Source organism: Natator depressus, chromosome 21 (genome assembly GCF_965152275.1).
Source record: "Natator depressus isolate rNatDep1 chromosome 21, rNatDep2.hap1, whole genome shotgun sequence".
NCBI classification, from domain to species: Eukaryota; Metazoa; Chordata; order Testudines; family Cheloniidae; genus Natator; species Natator depressus.
Window position 1 is genome coordinate 4,327,356 of NC_134254.1, and position 25,072 is coordinate 4,352,427.

General features: G+C 46.8%; 1 protein-coding gene across 2 annotated transcripts in view; it reads left to right on the plus strand.

Moving 5' to 3' along the window:
• The first annotated feature begins 3,032 nt into the window (after positions 1-3,032).
• The window catches only part of PLXNA2 (plexin A2), a 312,031-nt gene continuing 289,991 nt past the window's right edge, over positions 3,033-25,072 (plus strand). For both annotated transcript variants that reach the window (XM_074936273.1, XM_074936274.1), the window contains exon 1: positions 3,033-3,471. The gene's annotated coding sequence lies outside the window, so the exon portion shown is untranslated. The remainder of the gene's footprint in view (positions 3,472-25,072) is intronic.

Consider the following 25,072-nt stretch of genomic DNA (forward strand, 5'->3'; position numbering starts at 1 on the left):
TGAGCATTTAACCAAAGCTGGTATTTGTAATGGGATTTAGTGCGGTTTGCTGTGAAGGAAAGACACAGTCAATATCAGGCAGGGACAGAATAATGAAAAAGCAGAGCTTGCTAAGGGCATGATCCTTGCAGGCACTGAGCATCCTCCTGATCTAAACATCTGTGTCCTAGATATCCTTGCAGAATATCAAAAATATCCCCAATACAGGGTCCACGCCAAGTCCAAGTGAAGTCAGTGGGAGTCTTCTTATTTACTTCAATGGCAATGAGATCCAGCCCTTAAGCGGGATAGGTGAGATGGGACACCTCCTTTCTATGCTCTTCAGAATTTTAGGGGATGTGTTTAAAAAGAAAATCCTTCTATGAATATTAGCAGACATAGTCGGGGGAAATTGACCCATTGTAGAGGAGTATTTACAACCCACTGTGCGACTTGGTCCCTGGGGGAGGAGTTAAATTTATTGTCGTTTTACAACCCCCACCTTCCCAAATTGGGAAGCTCCTTTAAACTTTAGTTGCAAGCAACAGAAATAGGTTTGTAGGTTTGATTCTTCTCCCCTTCCCACCAGCCTCAAAAAAGACCCAAAAAACAACAAATGCATTCCTAACCCACTCCTGCAAGGGGAAAAGGCAGCCCACAGGCTGCGAGGGAGAGCGACTGCACTGGCCCCCTCCTTTCTGGCACGCAACTGAGTCTGTTTTGCTTCTATATTCCTGCTAGAGGGAACATGGAGAGCTCAGGGAAGAAATTTCCCTTCTCTCTTTCCCAGGTGTTTTTAGCTGCAGACATGTGACCTACCACTAGAGGGCAGATAGAGAATCGCTACACTAGAGTTAATTTCTTCCCCTTGATTGTGTTCCTGGATTTGTGGGTAGGAGTGTGGATTGATTAAAGTATCTCCTTTATTAAAAAGCTTAGGAAGTAGAGCCTGGGAATCCTTTTGGGGTCCGAGTCAGGCTCTAGCTTTCTGCTATCAGTGATGAAGTGTGTTCATTTAAAATATACACCTGTGAGGTTGTAGCTTTAAACACCAGGCAGCCATATGACCTGGCCCTGCTGAATAAATAGTGGCCTTTGGCAGCTGCTCTTATTTTAGTGCAGAGGGGGAGTATGTTCAGGAGCTCTTCACAGTAGAACTAGGAAGCCATGTAGGTAGCTGTATTGTCTGTCTGTCTCCCCATGGCAGTGAGTGGAGTGGACCGAAAGCTTCCGCTGTTCTTGTACGTACCTTTCCCTTTTGGTTTTGCTTTTCAGTTACTATGAGTGTTTCCCCAGATGTGATCCTTATCTAAATCAGTCAAAGGACTTCTCTAAAGAGTGTCAGTCTCCAACTCTGAGATCACCCCACCCAGGCTCTTCCACATGCTATGCCATGGTAGCTCTCCAGAGCATAACACAAGGCAACACTACACCCCAGGCTTAAATCATTACTGGAATGGCAACCCACCAGTGTGGGTGGGAGGGCAGTACCTAACTCTGATATAGGAGGGAAGTGACACCGGCTAAGGAGAGGAATGTGGACTGTTTGTTTTTAACAAAAGCAGATTTCTTTTATTTATTTACCCCAGAAGAGCCCCCACGCTGGACCCAGTAGGTGCTTCTGACAAATATGTTAAAAAGAAGCAACAGTGCCATGATGTGTAATAGCACAAAATAACTACCCAAATCGCCCACCCTTCCCCTCCTCCTTCAGTTGCCCTCCACCATCGCCTGGAGGACAACAGGTTGGGTTAATTCAGGCCAAAAGGGGAAGCAATTTCTAAAGGAAAACGGTCTGAGATTAATCTTCTAGCAGACCCTTCTCTTATAGTAACCTGGGGCCCAGATAGCGTAATTACACCAATCACACCTGTGCTGGTGTATGAGGAGTAAAAGGAGATCTCCCAGGTAGGAGGTTCCAAGACCTGGGGCCCTAGATTTCCAAGTTCTCAGCCCTCACAACTGGAACCAGGCTTTTTAATAGGACGACCAGAGGGGATACAGAACCCCAGGGGTTTCAGTGCCGTGTGAGGGGGTTGTGGACTGTGGAAGCTGGGGTGCTTTAAGTCTGTGTTTGGTCTCCCCGTTTGCTGGTTAATAATTCTTTGCATTTACCTGGTTCTTTGTGGACCAAGAATCTCAAAGTGCTTTAAAAGGCTAGTTATTACGCCTTATGTCAATTCTGTGAGGTTCCCTCCTTGTGTCATACGTGGGGAAACTGAAGCACAGAAGACCCAACTCTTTGGTGCCTGTTTTCCCCTTTCCTTCATTCCAGCAGCATAAAAATAATAATAAAATGCCAAAGTTCACATAGCAAGTCAATGGCCCAGCTCAGACTAGACCCCAGGAGTCGGGATTGTCAGCCCCTTTCTATGATTGCTGGACCACATCCCTTCTAACTCCCTAGCTGATACCTGCCTCTCAGAGCTGACAGTCTGCAGTAGAGAGGAAGGTTATAGATACATAACTCTGGGTTGCAGGAGGGTTCAGGGGCTTGGCAACGGTTTATGGAGCCTGTTCACTGCTCCTGGCCTGTATCAAATGAGGGCCAGAGCCGCTGACCCCGGCAGGAGGGTCTCCTGACCAACTGTGTGGGTGAGTTAAGAAGATAAAATGTAAACGCAGCTGCAGCTCCCCCCAATAACACCTGCCCCCTTATGGGCGAAAGGGTCTGAGCGGCCGGCGCCGGCAGGCGGGGGTGAACCAGGCAGGTTGCGGGGTGCCTGTCCCGGCTGCAGTTCCTGGGGCCTTGGAATGCTCTTTACAAACTGGCCCAGCCCCGGTGTCCGCCGCGGTTTCCCGGGCGCGGGGACGGGGGTTCCCGGCGGCGCCGGGCTGGCGGGTGCGGGCGGGTCTCGTTGGGCGCCGGGCCGAATTCCCAGCCCGGTTTCTCTTCGCCGTCCCCGCAGGGAGCGAGCCGGGGTGCCCCCTTGCCCGGGGCTCGGCCGGGGAAGGGTTAAGCCCAGGGACGGTATGTTAATGAGCTCCATGGTAATACAGGGAGGCAGGCTTTAGCCGCCCGCCAGCCAGCCAGCCAGCCTGCTGCTGCTGATGGGGGGATGAGCTTCCAGTGCCAGGCAGGAGCTGCGGGAAGGAGCCCGCAGTTCCTGGGAAATTCGGCTCGCAGGGCGCGGGAGAGGGGACAGCAGCTCCCCGCAGCCGGGGAGCGGGGCAGGGCAGGCGGGGAGCCCGCGGTGGCTCATGTCCGGGGAGAGGGCGAGGTGGGCAAAGGCGAGGAATCGGGACCGTTTCGGCACGGCCGTAACTGGGCAGCCGGCCGCACCGGGGTTCAGAGCAAGGGCTGCCTGAAGCGGCGGATCCCGGGGAGAGCGGGGAGCCTGCAGCAGGAATACAGATCGGGAGCTGGGGACTTGCGGTGGATGTACACGCAGCGGGGGGCCGGGTGGATCACCTGTCCCTAACTCCGAGGAGGCGCGGCGGGGAGGCTGTCCGCCCCCCAAGGAGACGGACGGGAGCGGACCTTGAGGTTTGGTAAGTCATCACGCCGGGGCTGGCAAAAGGGGGGCTTGTGCCTTGACCCTTCGCCTGCCCCCCTGGTGTTCTGCATGCATCTCCGGGGTGCAAGAGTCCCCCCGTGTCATTTGATACAATCACACAATGCATTTGGATCGGAGGGACTGAGGGAGATGCTCCCCCCCCGTAGAGGACTCCAGCCACTTCCTTGTGGACGTGTAACGTGTGCCAGCGTGAGGGGCTCCAGCCCCATGTGTTGCTGCGTGGCTTAGGCTGGAAGCCTCAGTGACATGTTTGTCTTTCCAGACAGTGCGCTTGGGAACCCGCATCTCTGGAGCGGAGTGTGCCTGGGGGCAGCATCCTGCCCCGCTTCCTCATCCACTGGCAATAAAGAGACATCAAGCGAGCCCTTCGGTTCACCCCACCCCACGCTCCCTTTTAGGTTCTCCGTTATTTTGGCTTAGTTTAGCTATTCTGTACATGGATTGCATTCCTCCTTGAATCTCAGCGGCTTCATTTTTCTCCCAGGCGGTCACGATCTGGGGGGAGGAAGTGCATCAGAGGAGGCAAGCAACCAAAACGTTGCCATTGACAAGGAGAGACTTCCCTCCCCTCCCCTCCCCTCCCCTCCCCAGCGCTCCCGAATACCAAAAAGTGTTCCCATGAAAACTCCCAAATGCTGCAAAAATCTCTCGTGGAAGCCGGGTGGGCAGGGGGTTAGAAGTGAATCAGTCTGGGCTTTCTCCAGAGAAATCCGAGGTTCTCTGTGTGTGTGTTCCTCAATCCCATCAAACCCTGAATTGTTCGGCTGGCCCATGTGTAATTGTAAGGGAGGCTTGTCTCTGTGCACAGGACATCTACGCCCACTGTCCTCTCGACTTCGTGCCCCCGTGTAACCTAGAATAGCCCAGTGCCAACCTTTCTTATGTCCATGCTTTGTGGGGCTGGGGCGACCGAGGTTGAGTTAATAATTCTGTGTTCAGACCAGTGTCCTAGGCTAGCGTTAAGGGGGGGATTTAGTAAGTGGGCAATGGTGCATGTGTGATCGGTAGTTCAGGGTATTGTCTCAGCGCTGAGAGAGGGTGCAGCAGTAGCAGGGGACGATGCTACAAAACCCCATTGCTAAGGGGTTTCCCCCATTACTTGTCTAGCTCTTGGCCTTTCAGTGGCGAAATGATTCGGTCTGAAAGCTCGTAGCTGAGTTCTGGGAGATAGACTCCGCTCTCCTTCGCTGGCCATCCCCATTGATACCCATGTCTCTGAAAGTTAAGTCAAATGACCTACTTCCGCAGCTGAGAGCCGGCTGCCTCAAGGAGAATCTGTGCCCTCTTCAGAACAGAGGGGGTTTCCCCCCCAAACACAGAGATTTTAGCCCTTTTATAAAATAATTTACCTCCGCTGCTGTCGTTGGCCCATTTCCCGTTCACTCTGCGTGCAATAGCATAGTTAAGAGCGGTTCAGGGAGCCGAACGAAATAGCTTTGATTTTGGAAAAACGGTTCAGCTAAAGAGTAACTAAAATGTACAATTTCTCTTGTGAAATGGCTTGTATAGCAAAATACAGCACTTCACTCAGCTCTCCTAACCACTCTGCTGTGCTCGTTGCAGGAAGATAAAGTAACCCAATTTACTCTTCATTGCCTTTATATCTTTATTGGAGGTAATTATTTGTGGAGTTTCCCCCTGGCTTATAACAAGTTTGTGCAGTGGGAACAGGTAACAGATGCTGTTTAGAATCCGCACGGAATCCACAAACACGATAGGAACAGCTTCTCCCGGTGCTTTTCATCAGACCCTGTGTTACTCGTCCTGTTAACCCTCCACTCTCCCCTGCTCCTCAGCAGAACAACCTGAACTTCCCCCACTGCGGTTAGATACCAGGAGGAAAAAAACAATCGCTTCTGGCCACTGTACACCTGGGTATATGTTGTGACAGTGGAGAAGAGCTACTCCAACTGCCCTGTGCTCTTTAACTCTCTCCAGCAAATCACATTGGTATGTGACAAATTGGCTTGCAAAGCAGCTAAATGGAAATGACATTGGGAGCCGTTTGTGGGGTGTCTCAGGAAGCCATGTGACTCTCATGCTGTGCATGAGGGTTCCTGTTGACTGGCCCCTCAGAGCCTCAGCATTTCCAGGCCAGCTGTGGAAACTCTGTGCAGTTGAATCCTGGAGCAAGTTGTGAGGGAATGACCCAACGGCTTGGGTGGATTTTAGCACTAGTGTACTCAGGTGATAGGAATCTTTCCACTGAGCCTGCATGCTGCTTGGGAGATAAGGACTGGGTGCTGCAGGGTTTGTGTGGAGGAAAGATTCCAGGGGAAATGCCAGGCCTACTCTTTTGTGCCAACATGGTGCATGCCAAAGGTTGCCAGGTTACTTCTCGAAGTATCTTTGTTCGGAGAGGCCTGGTTTAGCAGGTAAAGGTAAAATCCATCACAGGCAGAAAAATGCCCACATCCACACCCATGCTTCAGTCCAAATGCTGCACTGATCAAGTTGTTTTAATTGGCCCAGTGCAACTTGAACAATAAACATGTAATGGGGTAGTGGTGGAGAACGTCCCCTCTTCTCACATTTGTTCTAGCGATCCGTTTCTCTGAGGAACAGCAAGCTCTGTGCCCATCCACCCTGCTCCCTGAACCTTCCCATTCCAGCCTGGGGGCTTTTGTTTTTTTTTGCTTCCTTCTTCTGTCTCTGGCATTCTTAAGGGGGTGGGGGTGCGGGGGATTGAGAGTGGTGAGCCTGAGCCTGTGGTGCTCCGGAGACCGGCCCTTTCACGTTTCTAAACACTCTTGATTATTCAGCTAATCTTTATTTCATGGGCCTGTTACAAGAAACACACAAACGGGGGAGAAAGTGGAAGGCGGTGAGACGTCTAAAATACACAAAAAAGGAGCTGGCAGCAATATAATCGTTCTTATGCTGGTGATATGAAATATTTATGGATCTAAGCTGTGGCAAGATTTTCTCCCTGCTTCTCCTCCCACCCCAGCCCTTTCCTAATGCTTTCCCGTAGTAAAATAATGATTAAAAATCCGGTGCAAGGGGACTGATGGCTGTTTCTAGCCTATCTCCCTCCTTACCCAGCTGTCTCCTGGTGTAGTCGCACACAGCTGTCTGTACACATAGCCTGAGGGGCACAATGTACTTCTGTCCAGCACTACCAATGAGAGATCCAGGGACTGCTAGCCAAGCTACCCAAATCATAGAGAGACCGGAGCGTTGTGTTACAGTCTGTTAACTAGAAATAATTCCGAATCATCCCTTTGAGCTGCTTGCATTTTATAGTTGTAGTCCACTTCCCCTTTGGGCATTCTGCTATTAATTCATTAGGTCTGAATTTTCTAATTTTTTTTCCCTTTCCCCCCATCTCTCTCTGCCTCCCCTGCAATTCAAACAGTGATGAATGGACAAAATCCCTCAAGGGAAACATTTTTCACTTAGTTACAAAGATTTCATGGCTAATTAGAGTAAATGTGGTTTTTAGAGTGTTAATCTCTTAACCAGCTTGGCTAAGAGGCTCCGAGGACAACAAAGGACAAGAGGGGAAGCGGCGGGGGTGTGTGTGTGTGGGGGTACTATCAAGTTTTTTTTTCCTAGGGTTTGGCCACAGTCTGGATCCCTAGTGCCTTTACGATTATGGCCAAGAGCATCCTACATGTGACCTGAGTATGTCCACTTACTCCTTGGCTTCTTAGAACCATGCATCTTCCCTCTTCTGCCCTCTTTGCCTCCATAAGATCTAACCTCAGTTGTCTGCAAGACTAAAAGGCATTTTGGGCTGAGGCAGTGGAAAGTTCTTTTTCTGTGAAGAGTAGTTGTTAGACAGCTTCAGGATACAGAAGAGAAATTGGGAACGCAAGAAGAATCCAGGCAATATATTGACCTGGGAAGTGGAGGCTGCTGCTGCCTAAAAGGATTTTATATTTGTATTCTTTCTCTGTAGCTAAAGGGAAAATATATATTTATTGGGGTGTTTTGAAGAGAAAGGCATGTGGCAGGGATGCTGTCCCCAAGCATTCTGCTGCGCTAGCCTGCAGCAAGGCTGCTGTTCCATGCGAACCCCTTACACCAACCCAGTTTTGTTTCAGAATTGGGAATCAGGTTTGTTAAGGAAATAGATCTATGGCAAAAGGCTGAATTGAGCACATCAGACTTATGTCACTTGTGGCTTGAGCCTCGTTCTCAAATCCAGGCTTCTGGGGGTTAAAAACCTGCCTAAAAAGCCATCCTGCTTTTGCTTTGCAAAGGGATTTTATTGTCGGTTTAGTTCTGGGTTATTTTTAAACTATCTTTATCGAACAAACTGAGAATGAAAGTTGTGCTCTCCCGCTCCGTCATTTGACTCTCGTTCCCACTCATCTCCTCCCCTCTCTACACCAGGATGCTTCGTTCAAATCCACCTTTGGCCTAAGCAGTTTGGGAACCGCTCAGGCCAAACAGCAGTAGCAATTCATGAGCTAGTCAAAGTAATGCATCCCCAGGCTGGGCTGTGAGTCTGAGTGGGACTGAATTTTCTACGATACAGTTATTGCTCAAAGAGCGAATGAGAATGGGTTGTGGGCCACCTGAAATACCATCTCACTCCACTAGAGGGGGGTTCCTGCAGTTCTGGCTGAAAGGTACTAAACAGCTGCTTTTGTGGGGGTTTCAAAAAAGAGGGGACAGCGAGCTGTCACCAAATTTAACTTGGGAAATCACTAAAATGCCACTGGTCCCATATGGTGAAAGGAGACACTAAGATGAGCAGCACCCACTGACAGTTTGATTTGACCCACCATTTTGCTGAGACCTACCTGTTACTGGAAACAGAACTTTTGGGGGAGGCAGGAAGACTTATCTGGGAATTTTTGAAAACATTAAAATCAGATTGGCTGTAGCTGATTCCCCCCCCCCCCACATACACTCATCCAACCCACACCCCCTTTATCCAGGAGAGAGGTGCTCTTGGAATCTCCTCAGCATGGTTTGTCTTTCTGCCTCACGTGCTGTGGCCTGAATGCAGTGGTGAGATGTTCTCAGGTGGTGGTAAAATTGCTCGGGCAAGACTTGAAAATAAATAAATAAAGTAAGATGAAATAAGCGAGCATACCATATGTCAGTGATGTATCTCTCTAATCTAATCTTCCGCTGTGTGTTCTCTGTTGGGTCTTTTCTGTGAGTTATAATCCAGCCTTGTATTTCAGTGGGGTTGAGAAATATTGTTAGCCTAACTTTGCTGGCTAAATGGTGATTCTGGCTGCTCCATGGGATGGTACGTGCCAGAGACGGGGTGCTGAGAAAAAAGTGGCCTCCCTTGTTCTGATCTGATATATCCCTTCTCATATTTCTCAGTGTAATCTGTGCTTCTCGTTGGGTGAAATTGAAGGGAGCGGGGGAAGAGGGGATGAAAAGCGAGATAAATGTATCATGTTATGAAAGTTTAATCCTGCTTTGCCTGGGCTAAAATTACATTCAGAGCAGGAGATAAAAGGCATCAGAGTCACATTATATAAAAAAAAAAAAAGTCCAGATCATCTTAAAAGGAAGAGTGATAGTGAGCTGGGCTGAGCCCTGTCAGCCAAGCCCTCCATCCTGCCCAGTGCAGATGTAGGTTGTTCCGCTGCAACAGGAAAGCAAAGGAGGTCTGCTCTCCAGTCCCTTGGCTGAAGAGCACTAGCAATCTACAGAGGCGATTAAGGGTCGCTCAGGTGAATATGCCCACTTTGTTGTAGCGGGAATATAGGCAGCGGCTTGCTGTCTGTGCAGGAATAGCCAAACCATTGGGTTTATCCCAACATAGCCAGCATCCACCCAGGTGAAATGCCATTATACGTGTGTGTTCACCATTGCCCAGCTGGATGGAATTGGAGTTACACAGCTATGTGTCATAGGCCCTTTGGTGCTAAGAGCTAATGGAGGTTCTCCTTGAGCTGAAGGGATAATGTCCTGTGCCTTTGGAATGCGAGGATGTCCGTTCTATCCCCACCGTCTCTGTGACGTTCCAAGTGGCTTTTGTGTGAAGAGTAGTGCTAGGTGGCTGGGCATCTTGATTTTGACAGAGCTCGTCCTGTGTTTGCAAGGCACTGAAAGGTTTGAGGGTGGGACTCAGAGCGTGATACCCTGGAGGATGATGTTAAAGCAATGATTTGCCTTAGACACTGTTAACAATTTCTGGCATTTCTCTCATCCTTTTTATCCAATACGAAAGTGCTTTACACGTATTAAGCTTCTCCTCTACAGCTGTAGGAGACAGGTAGATTCCACCTCTGGTTTGCAGATCAGGAAACTGAGGCAGTGTGAGGGTGTCTTCTCACAGTAAGGCATTGTAGTGCCAGGAATAGAACCCAGGAGTCCTCCTGTTGTAAGCACAAGCACGCTAACTTAGCAGTGTGTTCGTAAAAGGTTTGATGTACAAACACATCGCTCAGTAGCACAGGGTCAGTCACCAAATGAGATATCTCTGCCTGGAAATTAAAAATCCTACCTGTGGCATGTCCCCATCCTAGCCACTCGTTTCTATGTTGGTTTCACACACAGCGTGGCCTGTGGCATTAGGGTGCATTTAAAATGTTGCCCTGAAGAACAGGCCCTTTTGTGGGGCAGCCTCTTGTCTACCTTGGAGAATTGCAGTGAGTGTATTGGAGATCAATGGGAGTTCCAAGCTCTCCAGAGATCCTGACTACTCCTGCCAGCTCCCCCAGCCTCCCACCCATCGCTGCGCACTCTAACCTGCCTAGAGCCTGGGTGGCTTGCAGAAATGGGTTTTAGCCCCAAAATCCAAACTGCTCTGAAATGAAGGGTGTTCAGGAGGGTTGGAGTTGGGGCCCAGCAGCCCAAGCTGCATGGTTGCCTGTGGCGGGCTAGGGCTTCTGTGGAAGATCAGGAGGCCAAGAAGTGGCACTAGAGAGGGAAGGATAGACAGACTCCTAACAGTCTGAGGGGGCTATACTGGCTTATGGACCAGAGGTTTGGAAGCACTGCCAAAGATCCTGGAGCCTCCCTTGCCTGCCAGGAGCTGGAATGGAAGTGGCTCTATTGTGTTAATGTGAGCACAGCCCCCCCCCAGCAGACCCAGGATGTGTCTCGCAGCCCTTCCTTTGCTTTGAAGTCACTTCCCCGCCATGCAAAAGTGAAAGGTGCTGTCTGGGTAAATATTACGTTGACCTCTCACCTCGCCCTCCCGCTGCTGCTCCTTTCTTATGGCTCATTAATGAAACAACCAGATGCTCTGGGAGTGAGCTGCAGAGGGAGAGGCAGGAGTTGCTCCACCCAGAGGCTCACGCATTAAGCCTCCAAGGGATGGCAGAGTGGAGCAAGTGGGGGTCCACTCCAAACTGCGAGCGAGACAACAGTTGTTTCAGCACCGAAAGTTAAACAGGAAAGGAAAGTTTCCTTCCTCGCAGCCTGGTGAGATTATGCATCCCCATCCTCTGTTAGTGAGTGTTAAGAGAAACATTTGCTCAGACCTGGAGTGCTGCTGTTTTGAGGTGAGGTGGGAGCCAACCAGCACTTCACAACTGGATCCCAGCTGGTTAAATGAAGCTAATGCCAGTTCTACACTTTAAACATTTGATGGTATAATCATGAGAGTTGGGGGGTGGTTTCTTAAGACATTTCTATACTGACAGAAGTCCTAGTGTAGATACAGTCATCCCAGCACTTTTTGTCAGTATAGCTTATTTTGTTTGGGGCACTGGTATAAGCTATATCTGACATAGCTCTTGTTTGCCAGCATAAGCTGAGTCTACACTAGGAAGTTTTGCTGATACAGACTTTTTCTAGTGTGGCCTAGGCCTAAGGGTTTGACCCTATAAAACTTTCAGTGTTTGCTGTTCGGAAAGTCTGTCACTCTGTGATTTTTTTTTTTTCCCACCACCACCACATTTGTACAACAAACACAAACTCAATGCTAGCAGTCCAGGTCCTCTGAGCAGCCTGCTGGTTACAAGTCAGTACATCCAGTACAAAGCTCATAAGGGCCAGCATGTCGCTTGAGTTTATGGGGACAATGTTTTTTTTAGCAAGCTGGAGTGAGCCTTGGTGTGGTGCAGTGCCTGGCTTCTGAGCACCCCAGGCAGCAGGATAGTGAGCACATCCAGCCTTGGACCCATCAGGGTGACCCAAAAGTGCTATTGCCAAGATCCAAATGGATGCATGAGGGCTGCTAGCATGACAAACACCAGAGAACGAACTGGAGACCTCCAGAGACAAAACCATGAGCTGCTGCAGCTTGAGGTAAAGAGTCAGGGTCCGTAGCTGTGGCTGTAACAGCCTCATGTCCTCTGTGGACCTGCACAGAAGAGGAAGTGTAAAAAGCACTGCCCAGTAGGTTACAGAGGCACGTCCAAACCCCATACCACTTGAGGAAGGGCTTTTTTAGCCTTCATTTTCCCAGCACAGACCTTGGAGGGAGGCAGGCTAATGGTCCAGGGAGAGGCTACTCTCCATAGCATCATCGAGAGCTAAAGGAAACAGCTTATTATAGTTTTCAGCTCCTGACTGGCAATTACCACCCTTTGGGAACAGCAATTTTAATTCATTCAGCAGCAGCTACTGATCAGTGTCAAGCTACAGAGCTCTGACTGCCCTTTACCTTGTGTCAGGAAGTCCAGTAATGCTGGAGAAAACAGGAAGTCTCTCAGGCAGTGTGTCACTGATTACTCACTTGCTCTTCTACATGAGGAGACTTTCAAGAAAATGTCTCTACCTTGATTTATTCCAAAAGCTGCCATCAGGGCCCAACTCAGCTTGGATCAAGTTACCTATGTTCTATCCAGGCTTGGTGAGTTGGGGAACAAATGTGTGTAAGAGATTTCTCCAAATGCATCAGTTGTTGCAGTTTTTGATCTAAGTAGACTCACTTGTGTCATCAGGATGTAGCTTGATACGCATTGCGGTAGCTGCCCTTGGCATTGGGACAACATGCAGCAACATGTAAGCTAGACAGAAGGTGGCAGCTCCATGGCTCAGGTCTTTGGTTACCATGGTAGGAGTCCTATGTAATCCAACCCTACAAGGATGCCAGTATCTAACAAGAAGATGGCAGGAGAAAGATGGAGAAGGAGGGGCCTAGTCTACACACAGATTTGTATCCATTTAACTAGAGCTGTGTTTTAAAACCAATTTAGTTAAACCAATACAAGTTTGTGTGTAGACAAGACCAGAGCATAGAGGTCCTATGAATAAGATACTGCATCAGTAATCTGGGACTGCAATCAGGTCAAGTAAGAGGTTGTTACCACATGCCCTGCTACCCTACATAAAAACATAAGAACAGTCATACTGGGTCAGACCAAAGGTCCATCCAGCCCAGTATCCTGTCTGCCAACAGTGGCCAATGCCAGGTGCCCCAGAGGGAATGAACCTAACAGGTAATGATCAAGTGATCTCTCTCCTGCCATCCGTCTCCACCCTCTGACAAACAGAGACTAGGGCACCATTCCTTACCCATCCTGGCTAATAGCCATTAATGGACTTAACCTCCATGAATTTATCTAGTTCTCTTTTAAACCCTGTTATAGTCCAAGCCTTCACAACCTCCTCAGGCAAGGAGTTCCACAGGTTGACTGTGCGCTGAGTGAAGAACTTCCTTTTATTTGTTTTAAACCTGCTGCCCATTAATTTCATTTGGTGGCCCCTAGTTCTTATATTATGGGAACAAGTAAATAACTTTTCCTTATTCACTTTCTCCACACCACTCATGATTTTATATACCTCTATCATATCCCCCCTTAGTCTCCTCTTTTCCAAGTTGAAAAGTCCTAGCCTCTTTAATCTCTCCTCATATGGGACCCGTTCCAACCCCCTAATCATTTTAGTTGCCCGTCTCTGAACCTTTTCTAATGCCAGTATATCATTTTTAAGATGAGGAGACCACATCTGTATGCAGTATTCAAGATGTGGGCATACCATGGATTTATATAAGGGCAATAAGATATTCTCCGTCTTATTCTCTGTCCCTTTTTTAATGATTCCTAACATCCCGTTTGCTTTTTTGACTGCCGCTGCACATTGCATGGATGTCTTCGGAGAACTATCCACCCTGAATGCCTTATAATGCTTTGCTGCAGTAGCTCTCGGCTACAGTCTTTGTTCAAGGTAGGTTTCTTACCAGTCTTTGTTCTGCCATGGCTGATGTTCTCTCAGTCAGGGCCTCCCACGGAAGCACCAGTGGGCTGGCCTCCCTTGCCTTCTTTGCCTAAGCAAATATCCATAACTCTTAATACACGCCACATACATTCATCATGCACGACTAGTAATGGTCAGTGAGTTTTCCAGTGCCATGTTACATTTGAGATACAGATTGTAACCCTAATCAGTTGGGATATACTGAATTGGTCAGGCCAGCTGAAACTCATTACCTAGTACCAATGAGCCCCTTGCCCTCTGGCACTGGGATGCTCTTAAGGTTACAGATATTAAATCCAGTTAATTTATCATGTTGTGTATGAAGCATTGCTAACCTTAAGCACTCAAAAATAATGGGTATGGCCCCTCAAAGTTTTGAGATTGGCTTAAAAATGAGGTTTTTAAAAGATTGTGTTCTTTTTATTTGCCTCCGGGTTTCTGAGGCTGTGGAATTCAACTTTACCAGCCTTTCTCTGTAATCATGAGGCTAGAAACCTACTTTTAAAAATAAGGAAATCTGAGATTCTCATGACTCCAGGAGCTGGGACTTTTTAAAAGAAAACCATCAAATAATGTGTGTGACATTACCCAAGGTACAATCTGGACTGTTGAACAGCTGTCCCCTCAATTCTTTAGCTTAGGATGCCTTTTACACTGCTTTTCTGTGAGAACATCCACTCCTGGCCTGTTCATGCAGCCTTCAGCATGCAAAAAACACTCTGCTATGTAACATGAATGCTCTTGTCAGCCACTCATGAATTTACATACAGGGCGACACCTGCAAATTCTTAGTCCCAGTCCCCCAGAAATGCATGTCTTATACTGCTCGGTATCCTTCTGAACAGTACAAGCTCATCAAAAGTCCATCATTTCATCAGAGGAAATTGATATGCACTAGCCTTGTTATCCCAAATGGAGTATTCCACACACTCTCATCCAAATACACTGGTTAAGATTAAATAATAAGATCAGTTTATTAACTACAGAAAAAGAGATTTTAAAAGCCAGGATTGGTTACAAAAGAAATAAGAGTAAAATGGCCTGCTAATAATTTAACAAGCTAAGTGAACTTAAAAGCAAAAAAGGTTTTGTCTCACCATATGTTTACAGCAGTCTGTACTGGCTGAAAAGCCTTCCAGCCAGAATCACGTTTCTCCCAGTTCAGTGATGCTTTCTTTGTTTTTTGAGTGTCTTAGCTGCCATGAGTAAAGATGGAGGGGGAGAGAGGTGATTTGGAGGCCCCTCTCTCTCATTCTTATACCACTCTCCCCTCTTTGAGGATTACCCCCAGCTGGGGTGCAGGTGACAAGCAGTCTTGGGTGCACATGAGGTCTGAACTGTCCTTGTGATGGAATTTAATTCTTATTCACACCTTTCCCCTGCTGGAGACTGGCCGCTTAAACAGGGGATAGTCTTTTAACACCTGACTGGGTGTTGATCTCTCTTTAGTTTCTGAGAAACTGGTATGGGCCTGCTTTTCTTAAACTTGGAGCACATTACAGCAATGATACATAGTAGAATCTTGTAACTTCACCTACAATATTGGTACACTTATTTTACTGGGACAATAATGTTCAGCAGATTATGACTTTTCAAATGATACCTCACAAGGCATACTTTGTATAACATTTATCATAGTCTTATAAAAGTGGTGAACACAATGGTATAGACTGTCACACTGTGTCTCCTGATAAAGTCATGAGCATTTGCAGCACTGTTAAAATGGTTAAACAAAATCACTTCACTGAACTCCAAGGCTCCCTGCTTCTTAAAGAATACTACAAAAGCAGCAATAGGTACAGAACCTGCAGCATTTTGGCTGCTTTTATAAGGTAGTAGAGTCAGTAAATATGATTTAGATGTATCAGGTACTTTTGTTCTTGAAGGCTAGATAGATCTGCTGGAATTAGCAGGACAGAGAGAGATGGAAAGCTGTCTCTTGAACTCATGCAGCTGCCAAATACCCTGAAAGGCACAATGGCAAGAGTGCAGGATGGAGCATTGGCCTCATACTCAAATTTCCTGCCTTTTGCTGGTTTGTCACAGCCATTAATGTTTTAACATACTTTTTTGCCAGTGAATGTCCTCTATTTTTAATATAAACTTTAAAAAGTGGGGGAGGATGGGGAGAGTGTATTCATAGTAAGTTTTAAAAACACTTTATTACACATTGATAATTTCATGAGCTGCCATCCTTGACAGATTAGTTGGACCTGGAGTTAGAAACTGAGTGTGTCTGGTCTGTTGGACACTTGGGATAAAGTATACCACAATCTTTGTATTACAAGCATCGTGCTGGCGTGATGTTATAACACAGTCAAGTCTCCCCATTGCAACATCTAATCTCAAATTCTCACTCCAGTTAGGATGGAGGACCCAAAATAACCTCACTCCAATTGTTCAGGAAGGGAGGCCTCAGTGAGCTTATCTATCCTACAGGTGTCTCAGTCATCTGACTTTGTGATGAGAAGTATGCAAGTGGATGGTATGGGCTCTTAGGTTATCGAAGTGCACAAAGGTATGAGGAACCACTAACTTGTTGAGTTAGAGACGCAGACGTCGTCTTTTACTCCAGCACCCAAACACTATAATCCATTTCTCCTGGTGTTTTTGAATTTCTCTTTCAAAAGCACTGTTGTCAAAGGGTTAGAGACAGGGACCAGAGTCAAAACTTCTGGGTTCCATTCTTTGGTCTGCCAGTGTGAGACTTTGGTCAAGACACAAGTGCCAGAGTTTTCGTCAGGGCTTGGGATGCAAATCTGGGGCCTGATTTTTTAAAAGAGTTAGGCAGGGGGGGTGCTGAGCATTTGCCAACATCTGGCTGGTGTTTATGTGCCTAAATGGGAACTGAGCTCTTTTCGAAACTTGGCCCCAGCTGTGGGTACAGAACAGTTGGCAATCTGACACTGAATTCACTTTGCCATCTGGCTCTTTGTGGTGCTTCTCCGTTTTCCTGTCTATGAAATGGGTTTGATATTTGTTTACCTTGCAGGTGTGCGAAGGTGTAATTCACTGTGGGGGCGGAGGGAGAATTTGCATTGTCAATAATGCTTTACCTGGACTGTGGTACAGCAACAAAAGTTCCATTACAGAATTTTTCTCTTATCAACCATTGATCAATACCTAACCTTAGAGCTTTCTACCACTATTGCTGGGTTAACTCCAGCAGAGATGATGGGATCTTCTCGGATCAATGTGCTATGTTCTATTTTGTTTAGGCTGGTAGACATAGAGCCTTGGGGAGCAGGGGCAGCGCTTCGTGCTTATGCAGTAGCAGTTGGTCTGTGCAAGCTTTAAATTCACATAGCAACGACGGGGAGTCTGCAAACACTTTTGAGCTCAGCTGAAGAAAGGATTTGGAGCCCTTATTTGCTTGTCTACTCAGGATGTAATAATGTTCTGATGCAAGGTCTTGGGTAACGGGGCTTTTCAAGGCATAGAAATTGTGTGGCGTGAGCTGTTCTGGTACATCAGTTCCATCAAATAAATTTTCTGACTTTGAGGTGGTCACAGATTGTCATGGGCTGGGATATGCTAGAACTAATCCTCCAGAAGAGACAAAGGCAGCTGCTCTTTAAGGGCTTGGGAGCATGTTCTGTAACTTGTTTAAAAAAATAAAACATGCTCAAGGGATTGTAGGCCACTGGGAAACTCTGTTTTAAGGAGTCGGTGCTAGAAAGTTGGGCGGGAGCTGGATTGATTTTTGCAGATGGAGCTCCCCGCTTCTCATTTGGCCCCAGGGTGGCAGTGGTTGAAAGTTACCACCATCCGGTAGCTGGTTGGTGGTCTATATGAGTGTCAGTCTGACTCCTGGTGGACAAGGCCTGTGTTTCCTAAAGTGAATAGTGATTTTGGATACCCAACTTGAAAGGGTCCCATTTTTCAGATGTACTGCAAGTCAGGTTCCTTCAAAGATCTCTCATGTTGAGCAACCAGAATCACTCATTATAATTTAGGCCCCAAGCATCCACATCACAAAAAAAAATCATATTTGGTGCCAATGACCCTCCTTGTTGAAACGTCTGGTGACAGGAAACTGATGATTATTTGTATTATGGTAGTGCTTAGGCACCCCAGAGAGGGATTGGGGTCCCACTGTTCTAGTCACTGTACAAACAAATAACACAGAAACTGCCCCTGCCCCAGGGTGATCTAGGATTTAGGCTGGTGAGTTGAGATCTATCAGCTGAATGTGCATCAAGCCAGATTTTCAATACCTAGCATTAGAGCTGGAAAGGAAACAGTTTTCCTGTGCCAAGAAAATTTTAGATATTTTGAATAATTTCCCATCTGAAAACAGGATGAAAGGTCAAAATCTCAAAAACTTCTGCGAACTGAAAATCCAAATTAAAAAAAAAAAAAAAAAGGTTGGGTCAATGGAAACATTCCATTTTGATTTCAAAACACTTCCATTTTGATCATTTTTTAAAACTATAATAAGCTTCAATTTCTAAATGAAAAGTTGTTTGAAACTAGAACGCCAGAATTTTTTAGTTTCCTATCCTTGGGTGGCTCCTGGTCAATGGCGCAGCTTGCGGGGCTAAGGCAGGCTGCCTGCCTGCCTGTCCTGACACACTGCACTGTGCCCCAGAAGCAGCCAGCAGGTCCAGGTCCTAGGCGGGGGAAGAGGGGGCCAGGAGGCTCCACGCACTGCACTTGCCCGCAGGCACCCCAGCTTCCAATGGCTGGTTCCCAGCCAATGGGAGTGCAGAGCCGGGGCTCGGGACGGGGGCAGCGTGCAGAGCCCCATGGCCCCATTCCTAGGAGCTGGACCTACTGGCCACTTCCAGGGCACAGCGCGGTGCCAGCCAGGACAGGTAGGGACTAGCCTGCCTTAGCGCTGCAGCACCGCTGACCGGATTTTTAACGGCCTGGTTGGCGGTGCTGACCGGAGCCACAAGGGTCCCTTTTCAACTGGGTGTCCGGGCGAAAACAGGACACCGGGTCACCCTAATTGTGACATTTAAGACTAATTTTGGGGTCCCACGGTAAGAAACTAGTTTGTGCAGCTTCTAGCCTTCGTAAGCAACCTACAATAGGGAGCACGCGAACAACCCCATAAAGTGGAATACAAAGGTGCTCTCTTTGTGTGTCTGATTGTTCTTACTTCAGGGGTTTGGAGTAGAAGTTTACTTTCTTCACCTGGCAATTCTTGTAGTTACTTACATCTCTCTTACTTAAAGCTGCAAATGACAGTTGACAAGCATCCTCTGGCTAATCTGATACCATCTCTCCCTCTTTTTAAAAAAAAAAAAAAAAAAAAAAAAAAAAAAAAAAAGCTTTTCCAAATAATGCAAAATGTAACATGAAAAAAAGCAAAATATTGAGTCATAAATGTGTTAATCCCTGGCAATTCCTGTTGCCTCTTCTAATCCAGCCATCTTGCTACGGAATAGGATTTAATGTTAATTTCCTTGTAGCTCAGTTTGTTTTGTGATCTATGCTAGTTCATTTGCTTAACAGTATTATGGACCTTATCACTGCCTAACCGAGGATTTGCCCCTGCTCTCACTGAAGTCAATGGAAGCAGGACTGGGCCTGTATCAAGAAAGTGTTTCCCGAAGTCTAAGTAAAACACATTACTTTTAGTCTGGAGGGGGTTCCATTTTACATGGGTTCTCATTCTCAGAGCTTCAGTTAAAGTTCTGAGGTTCAAAGACAAAATTTAACTTGAAACCATTTAATTTTGCTTGGTTTTGACCCAAAACAATTGACTGGGCTTGTTTGACACACAAGTCCCATACATAAAAATCTCATGATTCTGGCAATTATGGGCCAGTAAGTCTAATTTTTTACTACCAGTCAAATTGGTTGAAATTCTAGTAAAGAACAGGCTTATCCGACACATAGATGAACACAGTATGTTGGTGAAGAGTCAACACAGCTTCTGTAAAGGGAAACGCCTCACCAATCTATTAGAATTCTTTGAGGGTGTCAACAGGGTGATCCAGTGGATATAGTACGCTTGGATTTTCAGAAAGCCTTTAACAAGGTCCCTCACCAAAGGCTCTTAAGAAAACTAAGGGGTCATGGGATAAGAGGAAGGCCCTTTCATGGGTCAGTAACTGGTTAAAATACAGAAAACAAAGGGTAGAAATAAATAGTCAGTTTTCACAGTGGAGAGAGATAAATAGTAGGGCTCCCCAAGGATCTGCACTAGTGCTGTTCACCATTTTCATAACTGATCTGGAGAAAGGGGTAAACATTGAGGTGGCAAAGTTTGCAGACAATACAAATTATTCAAGATAGATCAGTCCAAAGCTGACTGCAAAGAGTTACAAAGAGATCTCACAAAACTGGGTGACTGGGCAACAAAATGGCAGATCAAGATGAAATTCAATATTGATAAATGCAAAGTAATGCACATCCAATCTGGACTGCTGGCACTGGTGTGTACCGTGGCCTTTCACAGCACTCTACTGGCAGTGCAGAGAGGGTGAAATTAACGGAGGGCCATATGGTGCTGGTTGCATTCACTGAAAGAAGACTGTTGTGAATGGGTCCAAAGGAAGACTCTTCTGATGGAACAGAGGAGGAGGGGAGCTCTAGGCATTTTGGAAATATGCAGATTTTGCTGTTTCCCTGTGAAATATGGTCCTACAAATCCTGGGTGAATATTCTGCATTACAGGCACTGCTGGATCTATTTCAGTATAGTCTGGATGTAGGAAGGAAATTACTCAGTTGCTCTACAGACAAGTGCAGCTTTGAATTAGAAACAGGCCGGAGACATCTGAGACTTCAAAACTTGTTTCCCAAGTGAGTCAAAGTTTTTGTTGGATGTATTGTCAGCAGTGCCAAGAGGCCCCAGTCAAGCTTCGGAAACCCATTGTGTGAGGCACTGTAGACACCCAAACAGAAGTCCCTGCCCCAAAGCGCTTGCGGTCTAAGCACATTGAGAGACAGCAGGTGAATACAATCAATATACAAAGGCAGATGGAGGGAAGACAGCATAAGAGTGAAAAAAGTGTATTTGCTCTAATAAGCAGCAGTCATGAGATGCCACTGTCTCATCATTGCCAATTGTTTGGTAAGCATCGCGGCACAGGTGAGTTTTAAAGAGGGTATTGCAGTGGCTTTGCAGGTTTTTATGAGGAGCTTCTCTCGTGCATAAAGCAAGAGTGTCATGAGAGATGCTTGCGGGAAAGGTAGAAGCGCTCTGGGCTAGCAAACAAAACACTGGACAAGGAGACAGGATACCCTGGGCTCCATTCTTACCTCTGCTGCTTAGGCAAGTTGCTTTGCTTTTCTGTGCCTCTGTTTCCTCACATTCCCTCTATTTTGTCCGTTTGGTTTGTAAGCTCTCTGGGGCTGGAACTGTTTTTCAGTGTGTTTGTACAATGCCTGGATCTCAACTAGCCTGCTGGACACTACCATAATTAATAAGAGAGAGGTCATTCACTCTACCCTGGGCAGGCTTTTGGGCCTTCAGAACCGCATCAGGCTGTCCAGTCGTCCTTGGTTACTTCCCTGCCTCCTGTGTGGTAACCTCTGATCATTGTCGTGCACAGGCCTAAGCAGCTGCTTTCTCCATCCTGTTATCAGCTTGGTTGGAGGGGGAGAAGTTTCTAAATGACAGTAAAATCCTTAGCGAAGAAACAAGAATCAGTGTTAAAAATAAAGAAAACAAGACAGCTTGTTTCATCTAAACAGAAGGGTTATTAAATAAGCTTGAATTAATCAGTGATCTGCCAGCGCTCTGAAATTGAAAAGCAGGGCTGAAGAGCGCGGAGCAGCTGAAGGGGAAGAAGCCACTTTCCCAGGTAGAAATCTACATCGGAATCCTGCAGGGGAGATGCTAATATGCTCTTCATGGTGGGAAGCATTGCCCGCTCCTCGGCTTCCTGGGGAAGGTGCTGAGAATACACTAGACTCGGGCTCTTCAGCTGTCACTCTCCTCTTAGTCTGAGCTCAAAGGGTGCAAGTTACAATGTCTGTAAAGACTCCACCTGTCAGTGCCTGAGCCCCACTGGCAGGAGTTGGTGTTAAGGCTGAGAAGCCACTGGAGACCTGCAGAGGATTTTCAACCTCTGTCCCATTTGCTCTGAATTCTTCCACAGCTGCCAGTTGTCACTATCTGCAACAGACTAGGGAAGGAGCTGTCATGTTCATACCAATGCGCTACATTTCCCCAGCATCTGAGCATCTCAAAGCTCTCCGTAAACATTAATTAAGCCTCAAACACCCTAATGAGGCAGTTTAACAGATGGGTAAATGGAGGCCCAGAGAGGCAAAGTCACTCCCTTAAAGTTGGTTACACTTCATGGCCTGAAATGTCCACTAAAGGTTACACATGAAGCCAGGCAGGTTTGATGCACACTAAAGGGTTCTTTAGTGGCATGAGATGTTCTGTATTGGCATAGACCATTTAGTTTGGCTGTTAACTTAAGGGCTTTTAACACTTGCATCTCCCTTACTGTCTGTCAGATGCCATGCACAGCAGTGGCAGTACTGAAATAAACAGTAGTAATTCCCCAGTATTCTAATTGACGGCTAGATTTTGGAACCAAGTAGCTGGCCTACTGGATCTCTTGGGTCCTGGGGCTACTGAAACCAACAGAGACCAATAGGGAGGAATCTGGCAGTCTACTGGAATGTCCACTAAAGTGTGCTTAGAGGCTGTGACAAACACATTTGATATACTGGAGTGCAGGGGGAAAAGTCAAATGTGGCAGAACTGGAATATAACACCCAGGAGGCCTGGCCCCATGTTAACCACAAAACATGCTCCATTTGAGTGCTTACATGCACTTTTGCTCCTCCCCCACCACATTTATGGCGAGGGCTTGTCTACACTGGCACTTTACAGCGCTGCAACTTTCTCTCTCAGGGGGGTGAAAAAACACCCCTCTGAGCACAGCAAGTTTCAGCCAGTATAAGGGGCTATATTTCTGCTGAGGCTGCTCAGTGCTTATTTCAGATGCTGAAAAGATACCTGCCCTCCTGAAATGGAATTATGTATCATTTAGCCATGAAGCACCTTCCAAGCAGGGATTTGCATTGTCTGCAAACACGCAGTTGCATGTTCTTAATCATTTCAGTGCTGCTGGCTGAGTGAACTCTATAGCTGGACAACTGGGGGATTCAGCATTTCAGAACCTAATTTTTACAAATGTACAATTTCCTCGTTTATCTAGGTAACGGCACTGTGGCTGCAGTGTAAATACATCTAGCTGCCATGGGGAGTATTCAGGATAATAAACACCACACTGCTGTGCTGGCTGGCACTGCCAAAGGCTTTTAGGCTTGGGTTTTGTATTTAGATGTGGTTGGGGACCCATTAAATTTGGAACTGGGATTCGTTAGCTGCCTGCACTGATCATGGAGTGGGTCCAGGAGAAGAGAACACCCATTTTCCTCCTCTAGTTCCAAGGCCACTCTCTGATCCTCTCCTGTAGTGTACCCTGGGGAAATCTGAGGTCATCTAAAGGATAGAGCACTGGACTGGTACTCGGGAGACAAGGGGCTAGGTCTCCACTTTGCCTCTGTCCTGCTATGTGACCTTGGTCAAGTCACTTAATCTCCTTGTGACTCAGTTCCCCATCTATAAAATCTTACCTCATGCTAGGATGGTGTGGATAAAATCCATTAATGACTGTGAGATGTTCAGATACTATCGTGATATAAGCACCTAGATAGACGTGTGACTTCGTTCAAAGCAAGTGAGCCATTTACTTGGGTTTGGATGAAATAACCCAAGTTATTTCATTCAAGTTTCCTCTTCCAGAAACTTGAATGAAACATTTTTCAGGTTTGAAAAAAATGGCAAAATTGCATCTCTCTCATTTTTCAAGGCAATAAGAAAACTCTGCAGTGTCTGCACTGGATTTTTTGCCAAATGGCTGCATGGTGAATAAAGCCATCTTTCCTCTCTTCCCAGCCCCTTCCCCACTGATACGGAGTAATTTAGAAGCCGTTTTGCAGCAGTGAGTTTAACGCTGAATAGCTGCCAGCTGTACTCTACAAGATAACCGGAGTTGGGTAACAGTGCAATGAGAACAAAAGGTGTCTTGTTTCTGCTGCCTAGGTGTTCTAGGGTGGTGGTGAATTTTGCTAGTTCTCTTTTTAGGTTGGTTGGGGCTTTTGAGTGTTTCCAGCTGAGATGAACAACTGGATGCAGTTCATATGTAGCAGCCAGAGCTGGGATTCTGCTTTAGATCCTTAAATGGGATTTAAGGTGAAATCCTGGCTTCACTGAAGTCAGTGGGAATTTTGCCACTGACTTCATTTGGGTCAGGATTTTATCCCTAGCACGGAATACCTCCTGTGGCATTACACACCATGGCTGTGACAACATCATTGAGCTGCAATTCATAGAGTTAGCTATGTCCATGTTCATTTGTATTAGAATAGTGCCTAGAGGCCCCAGTGTGCTAGGCATATGAGTGAAACTTGTCTAAGGTCTCACAAAGGGTCAGTGGCATGGCCTGGATTACCAAACCAGGCTTTCTGACTCTTACTCCAGTGCCCTAACCAGGAAGCCATGCTGTCTTGCTCATGAAATGAGAACGTGCCAATAATACCTTGCATGTAGTACCTCTGCCCTGATGATTTCAGAGCATTTTCATCAACTAAACCTCAGAGATCCCCAATCCCCGGTGAGGAAAGAATTATCCCCATTTTAGAGATGTGGAAATGAAGGCATGAAGATGGGGGGACGTGACTTGCCCAAGACAACACAGCAAGCCAGGCACGGTGGCAGTCAGGAATAAAACCGAGCTCCTGCTGCCCAGTCCCCATTTCAGACCACGAAACCATGCAGCCTAAAAAGGAAATGTGCCATCTCAGCTGCTAGGAAGGGACTTGCCCAAAGTTCTGCTCATTGGTTTTTCTGCTTCCCTTTATCCCAGACAGGCTGGTGTGTGTGTGGGAGAGAGATATGGAAAGGGAGGGGGAAAGAGAAGGCTCGTCCGGTACTTGTGTTGGATAAACAATATCTGAGCCCGGACAATCCGAGTGCATTTTGTACATAATTCATGCAATTATGTTTGTTATCAAGGAAATGCCTTTTCACAGCTGGGTTTCATTCTCCCCTCCTCCACCCCACCCCAGTCCTGGAGGAAGCAATTGTCACAATACTGTACTTTGCCCTGCTACCTCTTTCCCTGAGAGCTGTGAACAAGCCTGCAAAATACCATTGCCGTGAATAATAATAAGTGAGGAAGAGGAAGGGTGGCGGGTATGTGGCCATTAGGGTCACCAGTGATTATTGATTTTGGCTGCTAGAGTTAGCTATAAGGATGTTGTGATGATGGGTGTCTTAGTGAAATTTCAGTGAGTTTTGTGGGGAGACCCTCCATGGGCAGTGAAATAAGAAAATGAGGCATACGGAGTGTTTTTAGCAAGCTGTTTGAAGAGTTAACTGCTGCCGGTGCCATTCAATAAACAAACCTCAGTGATGCAGTCACTGCTGTATCTTCCTCCTGTTAGCGTAGGCGCCACCATTACTACTGCAACTTGGAAAATGCAGTTTTCTATAGCATCTATTGTCACTAGGAGCTGTCTGGG